Source organism: Cavia porcellus, unplaced genomic scaffold, assembly GCF_034190915.1.
Source record: "Cavia porcellus strain 051 isolate PalLab524CR breed Dunkin Hartley unplaced genomic scaffold, mCavPor4.1 scaffold_9, whole genome shotgun sequence".
In the NCBI taxonomy this organism is placed as follows: Eukaryota; Metazoa; Chordata; class Mammalia; order Rodentia; family Caviidae; genus Cavia; species Cavia porcellus.
The window spans coordinates 36,219,347-36,245,489 of record NW_026947492.1 but is presented as its reverse complement, the minus strand read 5'-3'; the positions used below and the strand labels follow the sequence as shown (position 1 = coordinate 36,245,489).

Below are 26,143 nucleotides of genomic sequence, written 5' to 3'. Positions count from 1 at the left end.
AAAGAATATAGGATACTTTTATGGGAAAGTCTCTCAGACACAAAGGCTTTAAGTTAGATGTAAAACATATTCCCATGTTATACTGATAAAAATATATGTTCATATATATTTAAGAAATTTTGGCTGATAATTATAAAATGTTGAGTTCAGCCCTAAATTTCTCACTATCTTTGCTTAACAAGCAGGTTTATTGCTTTCTGCTTCTTATTCCAGAGTGTTCTGGCAACCCAAGTGAGCTCATGATATATAATATAAAAAAATGAAATTCCATGGATAAAAACAAGATTTTGAATTTAATAAAGGAATAAATGCATGTTAATTTATTATAGATCTCTATACTCCCAAAATAGGAAATGCTCCTTGTCCTGATTGATAATAGATATTAAACTATCAGAAAGAAAAAAGTTATGGTTATTTCTTTTTTTAAAAGTAGAACTGATAAAAACAATTTTTAGACACTGACATAACAAAATATTTGGTTAAATTTTTAGAAACTCTTAAATTTATAAAATAATATGCTGTCGAGGAAATTTTGTTACATAGTTGAGAAATATTCCTTTATAAAACAGAGAAAATGGAAAAATGAGGTATTTCCAATTATTGTTCATTTAACATAAGCTAGCTACCTTAGTTTGTCTATTTCATGTTTATTTTTATGAATTATTTTAATATTACAGAAAAAGTATTTTTAAGATAATATGAAAAAATTCAAACAACCTATTACTGAAGAGTAACACTACCCAGCATGTAAACACAAACATGGTCTTAATTCTAATTCTCACTCTATCTGCAAATTGTTGCACCCTATAAAAAATTGTGTTTGGCCACTTTTTAACTCAATTTTTTTTTTCCAGTGGAGAATAAAACAATACCGTTTTTGTTGTATGTTTAAATCAGTTAGTATTGTACACTATTAGGATAGCAGTTGGCATATAATGTGTCTAATATATTCTAGCTTTTATAATAGTAGAGCAAAATCAAAACATCAGCAGAATTTAGTTATAACATGGAAGAAAAGGTAGTGGGACAAAAGTATGTAAATTCAGGGCAATCATCCTTATCAAATATATTCAACAATAAAAAAATTTTCATGTTTAATATAAAAGTTTTTCTATTGGTATAGGTGTGGGAATAAAGGTACTCACTGTAGATGACAATGTAAATTGTTATAACCCTTCTGAGGACAATTTAGAAACCATCAGACTAAAACTGCGTATATTTTTGGACTTAGAAGTCACATTTCTAACTTTACTGATAATAGATGCAGCATAGTATGAGTTATATATTCTTCATGAAAATGCATACATACTCATACAAAATATGTTTATGAACATATCCATATGTGCAATTAAATGAATGAAAGAAAAAAATGGCAACTTCTGACAGTGGATTCTTAGAATTAATGTACTATAGAAAGTGGAATGTATTGTCACAAGAAGAATGACATTGTATTTTCATTGTGTAACTTTTTTCCAGGACAACTATATGTAACTTTTACAATATAAGTGATCTCTCTCTGTCTCTCTCTCTGTCTCTCTCTCTGTCTCTGTCTCTCTGTCTCTCTCTCTCTCTCTCTCTCTCTCTCTCTATATATATATATATATATATATATATATATATATATGTATTTGTGGAGCAAATTATTTTATATATTTGTCCTAAAAGAAGCAGTGGAGCAATTATATGTATTTATTTGTATTTATACATATTTGTGGAGCAAATTATTATATATATATTTGTCATAAAAGTAGGTGTTGAGAAATTATATCATAGTTAATGTAGCTTCAAACACAGCAAACATTTTAACAAGAATTAAAATTCTTGCAGTTTATATAATTTTGATAGAGTATATACAAAATTCGAATTGGTAGCCACAACCTGAATGCCTTTAATACAAACCCCTCTAAAGGAAAAATATAAATAAACAAAAATATCTTATTTCCTTGAAATTCTGGCTCTAAAGACACAGACACTATACGTTTTTCATCACTGTGTTTCTTGTTTCTGTTGATATTCATATTTTATTTATAATAGGAAGAAATTGATAGGCCATAAAGTACACTTCAAGAACTCTGACACATTTTATAATATTCAAGAAGGAATATGTTTAAAAATATTAATGATTAAACTTTCCCTCTAGTATTCATTTCACTAGTTTTGTGATTTGTGCACTTGAGATCAAGCATTAAACCATAAATGCATAGGCATTCTAGGCATAGTTATGGTGTTTTATTAAAAAACCTATAGACAAGGAGCATTAAAAATCATTTGGTGAGATAGTGAATATTCTTCATATAAATTTCTGTTATTTCGTATGCATAAATAATTCTTAACTATGCTCTGAAACATTTTTTAAAAGTGTATTGTAGAAAGTTATCCACTAAACACAATTGTGTATCTGTAAAATGTCAATAGAATAAAGCATAAGATTTTTATCCACTAGCAGAATTGAGTTTTCTGGTCAGCTAGATTTTTCTCTTCACTTTTCCTGTATAAAGAAAATGGTTAACATATGATCAGTTGTGTTATGAGCTGATCATATGCTAGATAATAGGCCACAGTGTGTTAGAAGGGTGCTAACTGGTAAGAAACTGGTTGACTTAGCAATGCTTAAATTGTAATTCCAACTGTCCTTAGCTCAAAATGAGATGTGTGAACAGCAGGATATAACAATGAAAGAATTATTTTTACCATTTAAGTAATTTATTTTCTTATTGATTCTCTAAGCAACATTTTTCAAACTGAGCCCAATTTATTTTTATTTTGTTTTGTTATCATTATTATTATTTTGTTTTGTTTCGTTTTTGTTTTGAGACAAGGTATCACTATGTTGTTCAGGCAAGGCCTTGAACTTGCTTGTGTAGCCCAGGCTGGCTTCTAACATAGCCATCCTCCTGCCTCAGCTTCCCAAATACTGGGACTGCAACCATGCATAATCTCACCTGGCTACAGAGCCTATTTTATATTGGCAAAATGTTTCTCAGTAACCTTTGCTAATATAAACTAATATTTGTGTCAATTGTGTGGTAAGAAAATGCCAAATCCACATTGATTAGCTTTTGTGGTAAATCACACATTCTGCTCCTTTCAGATTTTCCTCTGTTTGAAAAATGTCATATCTACAAAATGAAGAATAAAAATGGCATACACTCAGGTCACAGACATGCAGTATTCACACATGCACACGCATATGGGAACCGAGGCTAACTCTGAGAGTGATGCGGGTGTGCGAACTTCTCTGTTTTGATGTAGCTAGTAAGATAAGTTTTGAAATACGTTTGTTTGAAAATATACTTATGAAATAAATTCCTCTTTACCTCAGTCTGAATCTTAGCTTGTAAAAGGTTTTTGGCTATTTAACTTTTCAGTAAAACTGAATCCCATATGTAAATTTTTTATATTGCCATGGGTAAGAACTTATAATTTTTTATTTCATTTTATATGTACATAAAATTAGTCTGTAAGATAGGCTAGATGGCATTGTGTAATATATTTGTTTGAATCCCAAGTGAAATAATTAGTAATTTAAAAAATTAATCAATGCTAGTTGTAATTGACATAGTAATATTTCTCTGATTATTTAAAATTATCCAGTAGGTAGAAAGAAGAAAAGAAAGATAAATCTTTTTAACTCCTCATACATGTCATATATTTTGCTTATTTCTCCACAATGTTACCTATTTTTTCTTATGACACCTTATAGATGGGTTTGGTCTCCACATCAAAGATTAATGAAATGTAAGGAGGTTAACTATCAAGTCAGGGCTACATGAAATATCTCACAATCTTCTCATTTCTTCACCGCAAATATTATCCATCACAAAGAACTTTCACATTTTCCTTCGCAATGTCTTCTTTATCAATCCTCTTTTTCTATGCTTTTCTATTGTCTTTGACTTTCATCACCTCTTTTTTGCATGCCTGCAATCATTTCCTTACTGTTTCCTAGAAAATCAAATCTTCGCTTCTGCCTTTATTTCCTACAAAATGAAACTAATCATGTAATGCCTTGCCTACTACTACTGTTTAGGGTGTCTCTGTTTTCCATAGCTTTAGTTTGAAATTGTTGGCTTGCTCTGTAAGATTCTCTGCAATCTGGTCCATGCTCGTCACTTGTTTATTTTTATACACTCATTCTATTTCTTTCCCAGACTTCTCAGCAATTCCCAGATAACTGCAGCTCTGAGTCTATTTTCTGATCCTTATTTCTGAATATTTTCTCACCTGTTCTCTCTGAATTTGTGTCCAACTCCTACAGCTGCCAATTTCCACTTGATTGTTTCCTGTGAACTAGAGATAATTTCACTTCCATCATGAAGCATTTCCTTACCTGGTGTTCTGTGTAACTCCTGATGCAAGTCAATTGACATGCACATACCCACTTGAACATAATCCCTCAAGCTTTTATATAAGTATTAGCTTTTATGCACTTCTTAAATATTATGCTGTAATTACTTTTAGGACTTGAAGCATGGTATATTGTATATGTAAACCTGGTAACTTGTACAAATTCTTGGTACAATATATTCATTATATTCTCTCGTCAAATTTCCTTATAGACGCCTCCTTTGATCTCCCTGCTAGGTCAAAATGTCTCATAGTTTACTTCTTATTCAGTATTCTTATTCTTAGCCTCATGCTGCATTCCAAAGAATTTGAATAAGTTTTATACTTTTAATTGTAACTATTTGATTCATATCTCTTAGTGTATTACACTTTAAGGTAAGTAAACCAAGAAGTGTTTTGCTGCTTCTAAAGTGCATTTCACATGCTAATAAATTAAGCAATTAAGTATTCATTGAATGCAAGTATAAACGTATTCACTAGAATATCAGATACTTAGATACAGACTGATTTTTTATAGCATTCTGTATATTTTAATTCTATGTTATCTGAATTTTCAAAACAAAATCAAGTGAAAAGCATCTTTTGTAGATTGATGATTTGAGTATGGCATGGCCCATTCTTCTCATTATGTTATTGTTTTTAATCTGGACCAACAATAATACTTCTACTTTTAATTTACACCAAGACTTACTGTTTGAAAAGAAAATTTTTGAAACTGTTGTCTTAATATATACTCTAGTTATGACTAGATAAGTTTTAATTAGACAAGTTTTTATTGGCTTAATTTCATACAAATATAAATTTCCCACTTGGTGGTTATTCAAACTAGTCTGGGAAGACAATCCTATGGTTTATACGGGAGATACAGAGCACTATGTATTGTCAATAGAGTTGATCTGCACTAAGTCACACAGAAATTAGATGGTAGGTTTCTCTGTCAGAGACTAGGCATTGTATATGTTTTTATCCCCGAAGAACTAAAATTCTTGACTTGAAGTAAGTAGTCAATAAATCATTTACTCTGTTTTTTCTCACATCCATATTCTTATAGCTGCTTTAGTTATCTGTCATTTCTGCAGAAACCCTTTGTACAAGTTCACTGAACCAGAATATTTAAATGTTCCCATATAGCATTTATTTTATGTTTGCCCTGGATTTTATACCATATGAAAATTCACTGCAACCAAATAAAGAATTTGGTGAGTTGAAAATTAAAGAATTTCTGTAAGATTTAATTGCAGAATATTTATTACTTGTATTTATGCAGAATTCATAAAACATCATCAGTGTACCATAGGAATTATTAAAAGTTTAAAGTAAACACGAACAATTACTTGTAAGATAACAATATGGAATATATGTGATAATTTCCTACTTTTCTTGAAATGCTGTACCATTTCTATCTTTTTTCTCTTTTGTTTTTTTAAAATTAAAAAAAATTAGGAAAAGAGTCAAAAAGCTTTAAAGTAAGCTAGAAAATACCTAGATATATCAGAAAATATCAATAACGCTAAACATATTTACTGACTTCTAGACAACTTCTGCAAAGAACTATTACTCTTCATTTTCCTTTGCATTTTTTCATCCCCTATCAATGATACGGGCACTGATATGAGGCAAACACACATGCTTTATGCACAATTCAAATCTTGTGCAAGAGGTAAGGGGCTTCTTGCTGCAATGATTGGGGAAACTGTAAGGGGAGAAGTTGTTAAGCTTTTTGTTCATGCTGACTTACTTATGTATTGAATTTTCACATGTCCTCAGCCAGTTAAGGAAAATTGAAATAGGATTTTAAGGTTGAAGGTCTCCTAGGTCACTCAAGACGTTTGATGCTGAGGATTCATTATTTGACGGCAATAATTCTTCTTAGTAAAGGAAGAAGAGCGTGAGGAATCTTACTGAGAAGGAAATAACATGGTTTTATTTATTTACTTACATATACTCTCCTTTATCCTTTCTTTTCTATATGTTGTTTGATATTGAAAGGAGAAAAAAAAAGATTCACCTTGAGGTGGGCATGGTGGCACAAATCTGTAATCTCAGCTAATGCAGGAGGATTGCAAAATTAAGGCTAATCTGGGCAGTTTAGCAAATTAATGAGACTGTATCTCAAAACACAGCATTCAAAAAGGTTAGTGATATAATTTGGTACAAGGGTTCTGGGTTTAATCCATAGGACTCAAAAAAAAAAATCACATTAAACCAAAATTTAAAAAAAATGTGTACAATGTCATGGAGATGTGGAGATGATATAAATAACCCAAAAATGTCAACTGGTGACCTTTGCTTATACTGCTTTAATTTAACAAACAAATATTAATTGAGGCAGAGAGTGTTGTGGAAGTAAGTCATTTCTGACATGGAATAATAGATTTCAATTGCATAATAATATGCCATTTATACAGCTCCTTTAAATTTATTCATTCTGTGGCCAGGGATATAGCTCTGCAGCACAAATACCTGCCTGACAATCTTGAGTTTGATTTTTGGTGTCGAAAAAAAAAAAGTATTCATTATTTAAATCTCATGATAATTTAAGATTTCATGATTAAAATCTATACAAATCATACATAAAATCCAATCATTCTTTTCTTAATCCAGTAAGCTTTCTCTAATAGAATGCTGCTGGACTCTTTCTTCTCTCTCCACTTCTTCCTTCTCTGACAAATATATTAGTAAATTTACCCTTGATAGCATGACAAGAGACAGGGAAAACATGTGAATGAAAGTTGCTAAAAAATCAATCCTTGGAGACCCACTTCCTGAGTTTCCAGACATAAGCTTATTATGTAACTTGCCAGGTGCATGCCTAAGTATTCTGAAACTAAAGTTCCACAAGTAAAACAGAGACATTCATTTTCACGCCTAAATCACAAGCTTCTTTTTAAATCTGAGGCAAAATATTTAAGTAACACACTTTGTCATTGCTAAAAACAAAAGAAGAAAGTTACAGAAAACTTGATTTCACTGTACTTGTAGTTTCAGAATACCTATATTATTTTTATGTAAAAAATATAAATAAGGAATAAAAAGCTGTGTCATTCCTTAGGGGAAAAATGTCCAAGTTAGAGGCTGGGAGTTTAGCTCAGCAGTATAAGTGCCTGTCTTGCAAGTATGTGGTCATGAATTCAATCCCCAGTACCGATAAAAAAGAAAAAGACAAAATAAATAAATAAATAAATAAAATGTCCAAGTTACAAAAACAAAATGAAATAAAAGAAAAAGAAGTTTTCCTGAAGAAAGTTTGTTTAAACTGATTTGCTGTCTCCCATCATCTCCTCAGTTGCCTTCTTGCTCATTAGTCAGTAAGTCCAGAATCTCTTTCACCTGTAGTTGGCTATGAATGATATTAATATTTCTTCGTTTTATTTATTTACTTACTTATTCTTCTGTTTTTGGGCTTGTTCTTTTTTGAGACGAGGTCTCAGTCTATAGTTCAAGCTGGCCTTGAACTCACTATGTAGCTCAGGAAGGCCTGGAACTACTGGTAATCCTCCTGCCTAAGCCTCCTGAGTGCTGGGATTATAGATGTATACCACACACCTGGCCTTCTTTGTTAGTTTTAATAAAACAGTGCTAAAGTATCAATAGTCTGTTTATCTCGTCGCTTCTCTAACTTTTATTTGTTTTCCTTTCTAGGATTTAACATTTGTTTTAGAAAAAACTCATTCAAACATACTTGTATATGACTTAGGTGGAAAAAAATTTCTCTCTTATCATAAAGACGAATAAGCAACATGTTCAAAAAGTAGAAACACTTGCAATCTGCTTACCTTTGTAGGAAGTTTTTTCTGTGAGAAATCTTGTGAGTAGTTGGAATTTTCAGCTTGAATAATGAAGAGTGTGGAGAGCATAGCCTTTAATGGTGCTGTCCTTCATAAGCTATAAAACAGAAAGAATCAGGACTCATTAAGAAACAAGACTTGGGGAAACTGACACTTAGGAGATGAATTCTTGTTTTCTTTTACAGGGGGCAGCACAAAGTACAACTATAAGAGCAGAAAGTTTAGGAAACTTTCTAGTACAACAAGGCTATATATCCCTACTAAATCACAGCCCTTGTAATCAGTGAATTAGAGGTTATGAAAAAATGGATTTTTCATCAAATTACCACAATGATGATTGGTTTAGTTCACACAATTTGACTTGAGATATCCAGAATCAAGTGATTATTTTCATAGCAAGATTGGAGAATAAAAGTATTAAGCATAGCTTTATAATACTAAGGGATGTTTCTGGCATACTTCTGGGGCAAGTATAGATACCCTAGGTAAATCTTTTAATTTATATGTAAAGAGTTTAAGGAAAGAAGATTTTTTTTTTAAATGCTGTGGATGAATTTGCTGCTTGATGAATGGAGATGGGTTATTTAACACATTAATGGTATAAGTAGATCACTTACCCTGTCAAATTGTTTGGGTTTTCTGCTTTTATTGTAATTAAACAAATATAGGAATGATGATGGGAAAATTTCTTTTACATTTAATTCCTGGTTGTAAAATTTTAGTGATGTTCTAATTAAAAATCGGCATGCATGTTCCTTTGTTCTGGTTCTTTAAAGCATTCTAGTACTAATGTGAGCATTAACATAATAGCCTCTTAACTCCTCTCCTTGTTGCTAACCTTTGCTACTCCTTTCCATCCTTCGTACTGTGTCAGAATCATCATTCTACACAAATATGATTAGGTCATACTCCCACTTCAGGCCATTTAGTAACCTCTCCCTGCTTATGCAATAAATTCTAATGAAGTCCAAAATGCTTATTCATGATCTGGCACTAACTGAATCCTCCCACACATTTTTGTTTTCATTACATTCTAACAGTACCTAACTTTATGCAATTACCTACATTATTTTGTAGTTTTATATTTTTCCCTTTTAATATCTGAAATGACTTTCCTTCTTTACATGGTAATTGCAATGTCTTTCTTATCTTTCAGATCCTACTACATTCATCTATTGATTCCCCCTTTTTTTTGCACTTCTGTTTATATACATTTGCCTTCCTCGTATTAGTGCTTTTATCAGACTCAATTTGAATGTATTTGTAAATGATTATCTACATTATGAGCTTTTACAAGCGGAATACTTGTTTATTTTTGAATCTTGTGTCTCTGCCTTAAAAACTTCCTAGCATGGGTCTAAGAAAAAAAAGTTTAGCACAAAAAGACAATCAATCAGTTGGGATCAAATTCTACACAGGTTCAGTGATTTTTTGCTGAACTTATACTACTGTTTCCCAGAGCCCAGTGGAAGAGTTAATTTAGGGTAGGTAGTCATGCTTCATTCTCAGATGGTTGATAGTCTCTGATATAGCCCATACATCTACTACTTTTCTATTCCTCTATATTCATGCTATGCCAAAGATAAAGTACTTATTTTTGCAGAAATTATGAAAATAACAAGAAACTTAGAAGAAACAATAAGTAAAATAATACAATTCATGTGCATTATTAGAAAATGTTGAACAATAATAGTCATTCCAAAATTTCCTTGACAACCAAAAAAACTATGATAATACCTGCCTTAGCAATAGGCAGAAAAGTGAGTCACATTCTTTGGTCCAGATCACTTCTTATTATGCTTTAATTTTATGTTGACAAGGGGCTAGTTGGAAAGTTTCCATGAATAGGATCTAAAGGTGTCTTATTATGAAAAGTGGTGTCTTATTTCCATATATGATCATTTTAAAGTATGTATAATAACATTTTATTTCCTACAAACGATTGTTTTACCCAAGTGCAGGTATATTTCCTTAATGTTTTTATTTGTTTATCAAGTTTAAATTTCAAAAACCAATGATTAGTGAGAAAGCCCAAAAGCCTTACATAGTATTTGTATAAATAATATCTGTGTCAATTAAATATGCTTATACTTCTAGATATAGTACTTTAATATAAATATGGTACATTACATAAACACTCAATAGGTTGAAATACTAAAATAAGGTTCATTATCTACATACCAAAATACTTCAATCATTTTAACCTAATTTTATTTGTGAAATCCTTATTATCAAATGGCCTTCCAAACTTTTTATTTATTCTCCTTAAACCAAATAAAAATTCACAAAGAATGAAATTTCTGAAATCATTTAGTGTACATGCTACAAATAAGTAAAATATTAATAGGTATGTCTCAGTCCTCATATAAGTTATAAATTATGGATACAGTAAAATTTATCATACTTTCCTCTTAGTGTCATTGTCACAAAAGGTCACTTTAAAAGGGAAGTTAACGTTCTGTTTACATCAGGAAGAACTTGTCTGTTTCTCTAAACAAAGATACAGAGTAGAAAGAAATAGAACACTGATTGATAAACAAGATTTTGTGAAATAATTATTGGACTTTGTGAATTAAAATCAACACATCATTTAAAACAAAATAAACAACTACTACAATAGCAATAACAAAATTGCACAGCTTATTGAAGGAAATTTCTACATGTCACTGCATCTTCAGAAGTTTTGATTATCTTTAATTCCTAGCATTTATATTGGTCTTCCTTCCCAAGGACCTTCTAATGGGACACAGAAAGCCTGTATAGTGGCAAGGTTTGACTTACATGTAAATTACATGGTGTAGCCAAGCAGTGCAGGAGATTGGAAGGTGCAGAATTGGTCATCTGAGGAATGAATTAACCTGTTGGACAAATGAGTTGGCAGAAGTTATTCTTTTTTTGCACTAGAAGAAAGGTAATAAATATAAATACATGAAGACCTGTCTAAACATGCTAAAGTGAAATAGTGGGCCCACTTTAAGAGAACAAAAGAAGAATGTAGGTTTAGTAGCAGGCAAAAAACAAATGAATTTAATAGAGACTTGACCATAAACTTCTGTTCAGAAACACAACTGACCTGGTATTTTTTTTGGATAATTTTTTCTAAGACATTTCCTTTAACTAAAACAGAAAAGACTGTTTTAGTAATCTGAGTTTTTAAAGCACACATACACACAGGCACACCCACAGATACATACACATCCAGGTACACACACAGAGGCCCATATACACACCAAAGGAATGATTCTATTTTTATTATATTAAATTATTCTATTTCTGAAAGCCATTATTGTTTTCATAGTTTAATTTTTATACCAATAGCATTTTCCTTTGATGATGATTCAGTTAACTCATTGGATTTATGACAAAATATACTTTCTGATACATTTAAAATAACCAACTGTAAAACCTCAATAAAACCTGGTCTGTTAATAGAAGACTTTCCAATAAGTTTATTAACAAATAAGCTTTCATCATATATAAGCAAAAAGTGTGGAAAGGGAGAGCTTTTAAATGGTTCATAGTAGAACTCTTCTATATTGACTTATAAATCGGATTATGGGGACCAAGACATTCCCATTATGTTGTGGTCTCTTCTGATACTTAGAAAAACTCAAATACATCATTCATTTCATTAGATGACTTCATTTCAGAAATCATGCTTTTTACTGAAATCTGAAATAGGGAGGTCCGGAACAGGTTTTATAAAAATATGAAATGGTTATACCAGAATAGCTCAAACAGATCATGGGGGCCAGTTTGGATTGCTGTGGCTTCATTTGATGGTGATGAATGTCTGCCTAAGTGTGTGTTAGAACTAATGAACAAGTGACACACTTTGGCAATTTGCCTTGTCACGATCATTGATTGAGATATAAATAAGAATTTATGTAGCACTTATTATTATAAATCATGCTATCATATGTGTTTACGTACTTGTTTGCTTTTATTTACTTGTAACAGATCCCTACATATACATCAAGTGTGCATTTGTTACTATTTCAAAATGAACATGATGCTGTATGAGTCAATATGTAAAATTTGTCTAAGATAAAAAGATACAGAGATGTACATGGCTGCTCCAGTTTCTCTTTCTAGGTCATGAAAACGCTCCATTGTTTATTCAGAAAAACCCTTTACCACTTTCACAATTGAGTAAATAAGCAAACAGGTTGTGCATTTGTAATTAAGCATGTGCAGAAAAACAAAGTGCCCAATTACTTGTGTGTTCATTGTAACCCTGCTAACATGTCAGATATCTCCTGAGATCCATTGCCCTTTTAACTAAAAGCAAAGCCCCCACCATCTCCCCTGGGAAGACAGTGTATCTAAAGTAGTGGAATGTTTGCACTTAACTGTTGACTATCGTGAGGATTATAATCTAACATTTATTCAGCAAAGCTGATATTCCTTGTCCTTAGGGTTTCCTGAATGATACCTGACTAACTGACCTTGTATTTATTCTAAAATTACCAGACTGTGGACACAAAGGATATTAACACTATCCTTAGTTTAAATATTACTCCAGTCAATTTCTGCAATTGATCTCTTTAAAATGGCATCATAATTTCAAAAATAGTTTCTTGTTTATAATCCCAGTATTCTTGGTGTCTTAAGGTAAGAAAACTGAGTTCCAGCCTACCCTGAGTAATTTAGAAGTGTATCGAGTGTATCGACCTCATTGCAAAATGCAAAAGTTAAAAAAGTAGTACAGAAGTATCTTTGTGTGAAAGCCCTGAATTTAATAGCCACTACACACACACACACACACACACACACACACACACACACACCACACACACACACACACACACACACACACACACACACAGGCACACATGACCTCACAAACACACACATGCCCTGACACACACACACACACACACACACACACACACACACACATATACATGCACATACACACACAAATCATACAAATATATAAATAGTTTCTTCAAAATGAATTTTAAAAAAGTCTTGACAAATGTTGTCCTACTTGGAACTTTTCACAGATGCCTGAATCTAAGGCTTGTGATACTGGGTCTAGGGTGTTTGTTACTGGATTAGTCCATTAATTGGTTTGTTATAGTTCTGGGTGTGGATCATGTGAAGGCCTACCATAGGTCTGAGTGGCACCACCCAAAGGGCTTGTAGTTTGGATAAGATAAAAGGGAAAGAAAGGTTTGTTGTTGTTGCAGCTGCTGCTGCTGCAGCTGAATGCCTCCTCCCCGCTCAGCCGTGGACTCTTCCTTCTCTGCCTTGACCATACCACCCTGCCTATGAGCCCACCAACTATGGACTGAAAGCTCTAAAGGGTGAGATGAAACTTGTGAGTTTCAGGTGTTTCAACTTAGCAATGAAAAAATAACCAAGACACATAGTAACCTGCTTGTTTTTCTACATATCATACAAAAGACACGGATTGAACTGTTTTCCTATTTCCACCGAAATGTGAAGACATTTATCATTCACAGGCTGTTTGACTCACACAGAAGCCTAGAAAGGGAAACTGAACAGAATGCCAGCACAAGTGCCAAGGAAATGCCAATAAAAATATACTCCATAAAGGCATGATGAAGGCTCAGACTTGAAAAGTTTCATCACTTGCCTCAAACAGGTTTTGAGATTTGGAGGAAATAGGCAAAAATAAAGCAGAAGCTACATAGGAGAAAAAAGTCAAATAATGGCTGTTAAACAATGGCCAAATAGCTAAGGCCATAGGATTCAGAAACGGCAATAAACATCAAATCCTTGAAGGAAACGGCTGAATAAATCTAGGTCAGGAAATGCAACTCATTCTTGTAATGCAAAAGTTAAAAAAAAAAAGGGGTCATCATTTTAAAAGGGACAATATAAAAATTCTATGAAAATTCTTTAGTGACAGCAGAAAATTCAGACCCCATATTTTACCATGTCTTTTAAAATAACTAAATAATTGTTTCACTGAAAGAATATCAAACTAATTAAAATACAAGAACTCATGGAAACTAAATGCATAAAACAGAAAAAAAATAAAGAAATAGAATGAACATTGTAGTCTTGACCAAGTTAGAGCAGTTTGGAATCAGGAATAAATATACTTCTGGTCACTGGTCACTGGGGAGGGTAGAGAAATGCCAGTTGCCAAAAGATGCAGTGTACATAGCTCCAAACCCCACGAAGCCAATCCCAGCCCCTGACTTCCTTGAAATAAAGGAGAGGAGGTTTGACAGAACCTGGGAGAAAGATAAAGAAAGGAAATGATAGTGTATTCACTGGGCACCTGGGCCTCCAGGCTCCAGGAGACTGAGAAAATTCCTTATGATTGTACTTATAGTTTAGAACTGAGAAAGTTGGAGGCAAGTCCTCCTTTTCACCAACTCTTAATTTGTACCACTTAACAGACTGGTAAGTCTGTTAAAACCCATCATGTATGTACCCTTCCTCTTGATGGATAACAAAGCTAACTGACTAGCAGCCAACTGCAGTACTGCTCAGCTTCACGTCTCTGCCTGAAGGAATAGATTGAGCATAACTAAATGAAATGTTGCAATAAATGATTTCATTAGTCACTTAGTCAACAAAGCACATAGTTAATACATAAAATTCATATTTTCAGACCTAACCGCGATAAATGTATTTGAAATAACAGAGTATCATGAGGAATATTTGACAGGATTTATGGATGTATTAAATGTGGTGGGTGAGATAGAAGGAAGAATCTTTCATGATAAGAAAATTTAAGTTCAGTTTTAGCCTCGATGAGTTTGAGAAACCAATCTCTAGACATGCATTACTTTCATTTTGTCATGAATTAGTGCTATCATTAGAAATGGGACTCCCAATATACTATTGCCCAAATCTTCTTGGATTCCATTAGAATCATCTAGAAATTTCCATTTATGGATTCTAACTGAATTGCTCTAAAGTGAGGATTGAGCATTAATATATCCTAAAAACAACACAGGCAATTCTATTGTACAGTGCTACTGTGGTGAGAGGTTGAGCTGAACATGGAGCCTGTAACAAAAATGTAATAGGCAGCAATGTAGCAATATTTATAGCTCAAATAAATATTACAACATTTTTTATAAAATGCTATTCTCTGTCTCTGGCTCTCTCTACCTTTAGATTATGTTAAGCATATAAAAAATCTACCAGATGGAGATTTAATTGAATTCAATGAGCATGTGATGCACTTCAGAATTTTCTTTAATTCACCACAGTCATTTATTGTTTTATTCCTCATTTGTTAGAGTATAAAAAGAAAAATTCTAGTAGGAAAATTCATATTTGATTGTTAATATTGGTAGTTTGTGGGTTGCTAGCCTTTCAAACATAATAATATCAGATGATGGATACTAAATTATGGATCTGATAATGTAGAGGTGAAGTAGAAATTGTCTGTATGTATACGTGTGTATAACAGAAAGTACAAGTGAAACATTTTGTTGGTAGATATTAAACTATTCTAGCTGTAATATTTTTATTTTACCCTCAGAATGTAAATATTTAAAAGTAATATTTATTCATGAAATGACAGTGCAATTTATCCTTCCTCTGTATGTTGGGACATTATTTGAATATATATATATATATATATATATATATATATAACCATCAACATTAGAATCATAAGAAACCTATTTCACTAAAAATAGTAACCAGTTCTGTGTAGTTTTAATTAGAGTGATTTCTTCAGCAAGTGTTTATAAATGATGCAGTTTATAAATGTAATTTTTCAAATATTAGTGATAACATAACACATAAAAATATAAAGCTAATTACCTGGAGATAATTGTAACAGCTGAATTCAGTTGTCAGTGTGATTAGTATAGCAGCTGCCAAGGACTTTAAAAAGCACACTTCAGGATGTGTTTTGATAGATCTTGGGAGTATTATCTGTGACCTTGGGTACTATGTGTGGTCCTTACCTCTCTGGAATACTTTCCCTGTTTTTTCACTTGATCTTCACAAACTGAACAGTGGTGCCACACCTTTCCATTATGATATTCCTCTCTAGTGCTACCTAGACACAGACTCATCTGAAACCATGAGCCAAATTAAACCTCTCCTCCATCAATTCGAGAGTGTTCAGTATTATGTCCTATCAATGAAAAGCAGACTAACATGGAAAACTGGTGATGGATCTGTGGATTATTGGCTTCATGAGTAATGTGAGTATACCTGACTATATATTTTGAAAAGCTTTGGAACAGCTTTATGGGAGAAGTTTGGAAAGGGGTAGAGATGAGAGAAATCCTTGGAATGCTATAAACTGAGCCTGGTAACAAATTCTGTTTAGAGTTCAGAAGATCAGAATGCTGATCAAAATGCAGACATTAAAGACCAGACTTAGGAGGTTTCAGAAGGAAAATCTATTAGAAATTTGACTATAGTCTATACAAATTAAATTCTGGTAAAAGCTTGTCTACATTTTACCAATGTCTTGAGATTTTGCAGGAGTTTGAGTTTATGAGCTATTATCTAATTAATCTGGGAGAAGAAATTTCAAGGCAGTTCAATACTCAGGCTCTGGCATTGATACTGATAACGTTTTAAGCAGAATGATATTGAAAATCAGGAGCAAAAAGCATAGCAGAAACATTTGTAATACTTATATTTGAGCCTAAAATGAACCACATTAAAAAACTGGAAGTATAATCGTTTAATAGATTAATGTCATTAAAGGAAACCAAGTACTTTAATGTGTTACAAAATATATCCTGAGAGCTTATCAAAAATTAGTAAGATTCCACCCAACCCAAACTGAAAGGTTAAAAAAAAAAGTGTAAACCTATAATTAGAGAAGACAGTCCATGGGATCAGTCTCAAGAAGGGTCACATAGTGAATTGGTTCCCCATGATCCGTTTCACCAAATTGAATCATCCAGGCCCTTAGGTGCTTCTGAAGCCATGGTCTAAGGAAGGCTGGCTGCTGTTTGAACTAATCTGGATGTTAGCATTATCCATTTGATGCTGATTATTTAAACATACAGAATTCAAGAGTCATTCATGGGTTTTTGAAGATTTTTACTAAAATTTCAAAGGAAGATCTGACAAGCTAGAAAGCATACCCATGAGGAGTGGATGGATAAAGTTACAGGAATGCAAGCAAAGGTATAGTAGAGACCACATAGTGTCTGAGATGTCAGTAATGTGGAATGTTTGCCTAGGAAATCTATAGGTGGTGAGTGCAGCCAGTCTAAGTGAGAAGTTATCTGGCATGGCAATGGAGGCTGGCCTTACCATGCCCTTTTGGGACTTCAGCTGTGCCTCAGGTGCCAGTAATGGAGGTACAGAACTTTACACTTGTCCTGTTGGATTTTGATCTTAGGTTGGTCCAATTGTTCTGTATTTTACCATTTCTGCAGAGATTTCTGTCCAAATTTTATCTTCTGGGAAAGAGTAGAGCTGAAATTCAAAGTTTCATGTTATATACCTAGGCTATGAGTGTTTAAATACTATCTTATATTGCTTAAAATGATAGGATTCTACATTTTAAAATCTAATTTAAGGCAATCTTGAAAATATAAGTATAAAATAATTTGTAAACAAAATCCTCATTTCATAAGCAAATGAATTGTCTTAAAGAAGTTAAATAAAATCCTAAAGGATCCACAATTAGTATACAACACAGTCAGGTATAAGCTTTGTACAATGGCACTATCATAGCCAATGAGGTTTATCCAAGGAACAATTATTGCTAATTGAAAACTGTTTCCAATGCATCCATGTATTAAATCTAAATTTCTCTAATTTCAATGACCATATTTTAGCAGTGTTACCAATAAATAACCCAATTCACTGAAGAAAAATCAATCAAAAGAAATTATATCTGTTCTGGACATAATAGACAATGATTGTAAACATATTAAGAGCTTCTTTCTTATTTTTAAAAGCCATCTATATCTTTTTATTCTCTTTAAAAAAACGAAATAGTAACCATCACCACCACCATGAGAAACTGAATAAGCAACTTATAGCATATAGGGCTCCCACTTTCCTGCATTCTAAACTGGCAAACATCTCTAAGAGGTCAGTGATAAGACTCTGGGAACCCTGCGTGTTTGGATTGCACATGTATATTAAGAATACACTACTCATTGGCTCCATGCTGCAGTAATGATGCAGCCTTGTGGGAAACAGCAGAGCCAGCCTCAGGCAACACGGAGGTGGGAGGCCACCCTAATGCTTTATCATTAATGGCCCAGAAGATTTCATGTTATGGTGTCTTGGGTTTTAAATTAAATGTCAAATACAATTTGCTACTGAAATGTGAAGTGTGGAACTACCCTTAGAGACTGGGAACTCAATGCTATAATTGCTGGCTGCCTAATACTGAGTAAAATAGTTAAAGATCATTATGTGGTGAATTGTCACATGGACTGCAAAATGATGTGGGTTTTTTTACCTTTCGTGCTTCACATCTGTAGTAAAAGCTTGATACACTGTTTAAAATATGCAATATTCAATATAGTGTTAAATCCAGTGGAACTGATAAAGTCTTTCCTGGGATTATGCCAACATTTATATCCTGATTTTCCTGACATTTAGTCTGCAATATCAGGAAATCTACAAAAAGAAACTAAAGCAGCACATATTCCACTTACAGTGCTTTATTTTCTTGTTTTTTTTTTTCCTCCTGCTGACAAAGGACTATCTCAATAATAGGACTAATAATAGGATTTCCAATCCACTTTAATTGGGTAGCATTATATCTCTGTGAATTACCTGTGTATTGGTACTAATTATGAGATATGTTTAAGTCTAAAACTGCAGGTTTAAACACAAAGACATAATTTTTACTACTGGTTTTAATTAGAAACCTGAGGAAACACATACAATTAAATATGCCCATAAAAATAACAGATACATTCCTATAATACTAGTTAATTTGTTGCATCATTAATATCATTTGGCGTGGCAGTTTTAAAAACATATTGGAGTAATTCAAGTGGAAAATGGCTAAGAACAAAATTACTAGCATTTAAGCCACTATAGCTGTTTTGGAGAAGTGAGTGTTCCCCTAAGTAACTGAAACAATAGATGTTTTGCTTTGAAACCACATTTTAAAGTTAACTATTTGCCTATTTCATAGATCTTTGCTTCCAAGAACAGTTAATCTTTTCTACAAGTACAGTTTCAAAATACGATTAATTTAACTTCAGGAATTTATAGTTGCAAACATAAATTCTAAAGAAAATATTAACATGTCTAAGAGGACTCATTTACTTTAAGAAAATTACTACTTGAAATTTCTTCTACAAAGGTGTAAATCCAGGTCAAGTTAAAAAAAAAATTAATTAGGGGCACAGTCTCCAAGTGGAAAACCTTTCTGATAGGAAGTCAGAAGAAGACAGTCAGAAATCACTTTCCTATACTCTGAAGCCCCAGCCTTCTGTATATAATAAATACAAGTTTTTATATGACCTTTTCTCCAAAAAGCATGGTCACATGCATAAATTCATTTTTGTAAAAAATCTTGTGAGGTAGAGTACCATCATGACATTTTACAGATGAAAAATATCTCTCTGTGATTTAACCGGCATGCAATAATTACCATAAAAGAACATTCTTAGATAGGCTGGCTTTATTCATAGATAATTGGAACTTCATTACCAGATCTAGTCTAAAAATCAAAAATTCTTAAATGACAAGTTTGCAGTTAGGATGTATCACAGTGTTATATTTCATTTTAAAATGCTGCAAGTTAAAATGGAACCATTATTATGATACTATTCTTCACATAATTTTACTATTAAACATCACTTGGTAACATTAATATGGCAAACTTAGTTGTCTACAAAATTCCTTTTAAGTTAAAGACTAGATTTTAGAGACCGGACCTTTATTTCTTCTCCTGGGTATAAATCATAGCTGTGTCATACATTAATTTTAAGCAGTTGTTTGCTCGGCAAAATCCCATGTTCTTTCCATTAAATTACAAAGGTACTACATTCATTTCCACTTGAGGAAAGGAATCATGATGCATTTGAAAATCTTAATGGATGAAAATAATAATAATAAATTTCTCCAGTATATTTGTATCATTATTCTCACTCGTAGTATCCTAGCATCATTTATATCATTTTTCAACAATAACATCATTCTTTAAATCCATTAATTTTAATGATTTGTTCTAATATCCTCATTTTTGAAAAATATTTCAAATTTTAAATGAGTTTTGTTGTCTTACAAAAGTATTAAAGAATTATAACTAATCCTTACAAAAGGAGAATTTTCCTAGGTTACACATGCTTTTTTGTCCTGGCTCATTTGAGAAAATATGAACAAGGCTCCTAGGTATTGTCCTCTACATGCCTTGCCCTTGCCCGAAGTGGCCTATTTTGATGGATGCTGTGAAAAACAAATTACATACATAAGATGTCTAAAATTGTTCTCCATTGAGCAAATCTACAGGAGACAGCATTGCCCAGTGAAGTGTCTAATAACTAATGATGATTAAACCTAGGCTGTATTTTCAAAACTAAAAACAGAAAGAACAAAAATTACACACAGTATTTTTGGACATTTGAATTACTGTTCTTGTTTCTTTTCCTGAAAATATGAGCACAAATGTATCCAAACTGATAATTTATTTAATATCTAACTATTCCAGGCACTTGTTTTGGTTCCTGGCAAGCAGTTCAGACAAGAAATGACTAGTATGTATAAAAAGACGTTTGCTTTAGATCATGAGATAAATCCAAACTGCTAGCTGCTAGACTGTCCAAACATAGATTAAAATTTGAGTTAAACAAAGTGTTACAAAAGCACAGAAAAGTTAGTTTATTTGTTTATTTTGAGACTATATCTCACTATGTGGTTTAGGTTGGCCTTTCTTCATGTGATATGACATTTCTTAGATACTGGGAACTTACTATACAGGCTAACTTGGCCTAAAATTAGCAGTGATCCACCTGTGATCATCCAGAGTATTGGGAATACAGATGTTGTGCATCATCATGCCCAGCCCCAAAGTTTTGGATTATTGTGGAGCTCAAAGAGAACTCTTTTTGAGATGTGAGACTTGATGTTTATAAATGAAATAGACAAAAGAGAGTGGAGGGAAGTTTAGGAGTATAAACAAAGGAACATCCTAAGTTTTGAAAGAAGCAATATTCAGTGGCTACAAGCAACCTGAGCTTAGGGGTTGTGTCTGTCTTTCACCTAACAGAATTTTTGAACTGTAATGTATGTCCAAGTGTTCACTGAAGAATGAATAACGAGCTATGTTCTGCAGTTACTTAAAATAAGTATGAAAAAAGCAAACTACAAGTGTTTCAGAAGGATCTTGAAAAGTACATAAAACAATACAGAATTTATTCTGTAGCACAAGGAATATTAGCAAACCTATTTTCCAAAAAAAAAAAAACAATCTGTTTTGATTGTAAGCAAAAACAATGCCTATTTATATGCAACACTATGTCAAATTTTCTTTGCTTTATACTTTAACCGTTCATCACCTATTAGATCTTCTGAAGAGTCATGCCAATTCTATTCTAGGAATAACTTTGCCCCTCCATTGGTAAATTCAAGATTCCATATTTAAAATGAACTACTTACTAATTGAATTTTCTGGCATGTGCCACATGCTTGCCTATACCTTGCAATAGTGCAGAACTTCCATTATATTATATGTATTTTATTTTCATTTTGTTTGCTGTGAAATTCTTGTATGTCTTAAACGTTTCTTGACATACAACTCATATCTTGCTTTCATTTTTATCTTAACCTTGTGTATGATGGCCAGTCTGTTTTTGATGATTAAAGAACGTGCATTGAAGAAGTGTTTCATATTCTAGAAATAAGACTTTTTGAATCAATTTGATATGCATAGGGGAGTGAATGCCTGGAAAAGCGTAGAGGAGATTGAACACAGAGAGGAAAGACTTTGAACCAACACTGCAGCTCTGACACCTGCTACAAGAAAGGGGGGAAGAAGTAGAATGACACAGAAAGAGCCTCAGATCATCAGATGTGATGAAATCCAGGTCAAGGTTTCCCCAATTCAGCACTAATAATTTTTTTGAATTAAAAATTCTTTCTTAGTGAAAATTGTCACACAAATTTTATGATGTTTAGTAGCGTTTTGGCCCCTGATTACTAAATGCTGGCAGCATACACTCAGTTGTGACAATTATATTTTTAAAGTCTCCAAAAATTGTGAAATATCCCAGGGGAGACAAAAAAATCTCCTCTGACAAAACCAAAGGCTTAAACTGAGCCATTGTGTACCTATAGAGCAAGTGCCACTCAGACTCTTGCAATGGGCAGGAGGGGCAAATTGCTGGTACCACACTGTGCTTGGTTATCCGGTATGGCACATGACCCTGCGCGGTGACTGAGAAGGATCACAAAGAAACTAACTAGAGCCAGTTACGTAACTGATGCTGAACAGCAGCTCTTACTTGGACTGAAACTTAAAGCAGTTTATCTCCACAGCTGCCACATAAAGGCTATAGTTTTTCTTTCACCTTGTGCAGTGACAAGTCTGATATGTAATATTTAGCCACCCCTATTAATCATTTCCAAGACTTTTCATCTGGGCTTTTCTGTATGTACTAGGAACACAATTCTTTCTATCTGGAATCTCTCTCGTAAATTTAGCTGGCTTCCTTCCAATAGATTATTACAACTACAGTTTGATTCAAGTGAATTGGAATTTACAGCATTCAAAAAGTTAAAATGTGTAGTTCTTAGACATTGAAAATAAAATAAATTCTGTAAATGAAAAACAGTAAAAAAGTTAGCAAATATGGTTTCCATTTGTTTTATACAGCATATTTTATCTTTGGGTCATTGTCCAAATTAATGTTCACCAACTTCTTGTACTTCTGACTCTTAGATGCAAAGTCTAGAAAGCAGTCAAGGTGTCTGTCAAGCAGAGCTTCCTAATGCGGGTCTGCACTGCTATGATTCCTATTTGCACTTCTAATGTGGAATTCACTCAGCCTCTCCCCTTATCACACTGATTTTCTTGATGTGATATGACATTTCTTAGACACTGGGAGCATTTTCAAAATTATGTAAACTAGTCATGGTGGTCTAAAAATACTTTTATAATGATCCTAAAGGTATAATATATATTTAATTAATGTTTCTTTATTAGATATACCATGATATAAGTTTAAAACTTTTCAAAATTATATCAAGATATTAAATCATAAATATGTTTTAAAAAATGAATTAAATGTACTAATGTATAATTATTTTTTCAGATTATTTAGGGGACGTCTGCAAATATAATACAATGGTTAACTTTTGTATTGATAGGTTAAGGTTTCGAAAAATTAATACCCTTCTTTTAAGTTAAATATGTTGATAGCATGATATGAAAATAATAAACTCAAGAATTTTCAGAACTATTTATTGATTAAAAGAAAAAAATGTGGAGAAAAACTTCAGCAACTGCCATGAAGTCCCAAAGGACTCAATGAAATTAACATCGTTGAGTTCTGGGAAAGGCTTGGTGGCCAGGACACAGTTTCTAGAAGTGAAGACAGGGTGGGTGATGTGGGGAAAGCGTATTAGAGACTTGGCATTGCCCAGAATGCAAGCTTCTTACTTTCTTTCCTAGCCTCTGCATACTTTATCAGGGTTAGCAATTATTGTGCTGAAAAGATCAGTAGTACCCATTTGGATTAAACTTCAAGATGTAAAATAATCCACTGTCTACCCTGAAGTCACTTTTTCATTTAATGAGATTTTATAGCTCCACTTGTCAAGAATTTAAGACCATAATTTCAGATTCTTTTCACAGAATAAAATTTCATCAGATGAACTGCCTAATATATAATCATCATCATCATCATCCTCTATATTTTGTGAAACCTCATTTTTGGTGTTTTGCCTAATATTTCATGACAATATTCTGTATTTCGTGAAGACCTTCTCCAGCTTTTTTGCCTTGTTTTCATATTTTTTATTAGCTCCATTTGCCTTGTCTTTAGAGAATATGAATATTTTGGTTTCTAGGATTCAATATGAAAATGGAGAACAAAAGTATATATTGTTCCTGAGGGGATTGTCTTAGCTGTTTCAATATCGTCTAAGAATTAATTACAATTCCCAGTTTAACTGTGTACCTATAAAAAGACATCGTTTAAATGTACTTTCTCCTTGTGGTTTCAACTGCCAGATGACGATAATGATTCAGAGTGCCAATTTTCTGAGAAAATGTAGGTTAAATTTTAAATAAATCATTAAAAATCCAATTCAAACAAGAATAAGTGAGCACAAATACTCTTATTTTAACTGCCTTCAAGGGATTCTTGTTTTCATATATTATTTAAATAAAGAATATTTAAATATGAGGATAAATATGAGCCTCATAAGTTGTCACAAAATGGAAATCTTTATGACCCAAGATTCTTTGGATCTCCTTAGTGGTTTTTGTGTTGTTTTGTCTGTTAGAAAGTTGGTTCTTCTTCTCAGAGACTAACAGATTAGAAAACAAATCTTTGTTTTTAAAATCCTTGCCACTTTCCTCTATTTCTCAAGAAAGATTATATACTCCTGACACTGTAACTATACATTTAGTTGGCATACTTGCCAAGTGGAACTCTGAAGGATGTTATGTTTTCATGGGCTGGCTTTCCAGTTTGTAGTAAACAATAAGCAATGTACTTTTGCCTTCCCTGAGGCCCACTGCCCCTTGTGGCCAGGCTTCTAACTGTGAGGCTCTGCAGTCATTTTCAGAAGAATCTTGCTTTACATACATACAATTTGTCTCTTAAATTTTCCAACAACTTGACCTGGAAGAATATATTCTCTTCAGTAGAATATGGATAAGGCAACTTGTATATATTACTTAATGCTCCAGCCATAAGTGAGAAGCAGGTAATACTGATTATTTTTTCTTGGTAGTGCTAATTCTGATGCCGATTTTAAATTATGTGAATCATTAGGCAAATGTCTTAATTACCCTTTACTGGTCGCTGAGACAAAATACTGATGCCGAAAGTTGGGAAAGGAAAGGTTTATTTCTTACAGTTTTTGGAGGTTTCAGTCCATACTCGGTTGGCTCCAAGACAGGGTGGCAGCTGCAAACAGCAAGGCAGAAACCAGCAAGAGAGAGAGACAGGCTTTCTTCCAGCCATTACATTGTATGCTGGCTCCACCCCTAGATGAGTGTAGCACTGACACCATCAATCCAAGTGCTATAAGATGAACCAACACAAATGCACAATGCAAATGCATGAGGCCTGGGGACCGCCGATATAAACCATCAGAGCAAATCTCATCATTTTTTCATGTCTGTTAATCCTTGTGTAATAATGGTAATTTGTTCTTCTGTATGTTATATGGCAAAGGTATATAATATTAGAAGTGAGAGTTTTATAGTGTAATTTTGGGGATAGAAGCATTGTATTTTTTTGAGTGTTGACTACTTCATACAAAATAACAAAAATTAGTTTTGTGAATGAAAACCTGTTTCCACTAGCTGACATTCAAAACAGTGTAGATGGATAAATAGAAGGTATGGTAAAAGGCATGGCTGAAACCAGAATACAAAAAGCCTCTACTTCTAGAATAAAGAATTTAGGATTTTATTTTTATATGAGACACAGGCTGTTGCCTTACCTGCTAAATTTAAATTCAATGAAAAGAAATTGTAATGTCTTCTTCATTCTAAAATAGTGGGAGGTGGTAAAGATTTAAGGTGAATATAAACTTATTTTCTGACAAATTTCTTTTTTCCAGTAGTGAATCCAGTAAGTATGACAGACATTTTACAATAATATAAGGTCAGTATTTTAATTCATGAGCCATTTAAATATTTAAGTGCTGTCACTTCCCAACTAATCAGTATACTACTATTTTGATGTATTTTAACTTTACATTTGTCTTGAGTTTTAATCTATGAAACATAGTTATTTTTGCTTTATATACATAATTGCATTTTTTCTTATTATTCTTTCTGAAAGTTTAATGTGCTGATTGAACTCATAACTTTTGGAGGTACATTGTTCCTAAAGAGTTTACATGTAGCTGTGTGACTTTGTAGAATTTACTTCTCTGTGATT

General features: G+C 32.8%; 1 protein-coding gene and 1 non-coding gene across 4 annotated transcripts in view; both read left to right on the top strand.

Moving 5' to 3' along the window:
- The window catches only part of Cntn5 (contactin 5), a 1,085,282-nt gene that overhangs the window by 437,724 nt on the left and 621,415 nt on the right, over nt 1–26,143 (top strand). The gene's annotated exons all lie outside the window — the stretch shown is intronic.
- LOC111757681 (U4 spliceosomal RNA) lies at nt 17,761–17,906 on the top strand. Its single transcript, XR_002791969.1, has one exon. It is a non-coding gene; the product is annotated as a U4 spliceosomal RNA (small nuclear RNA).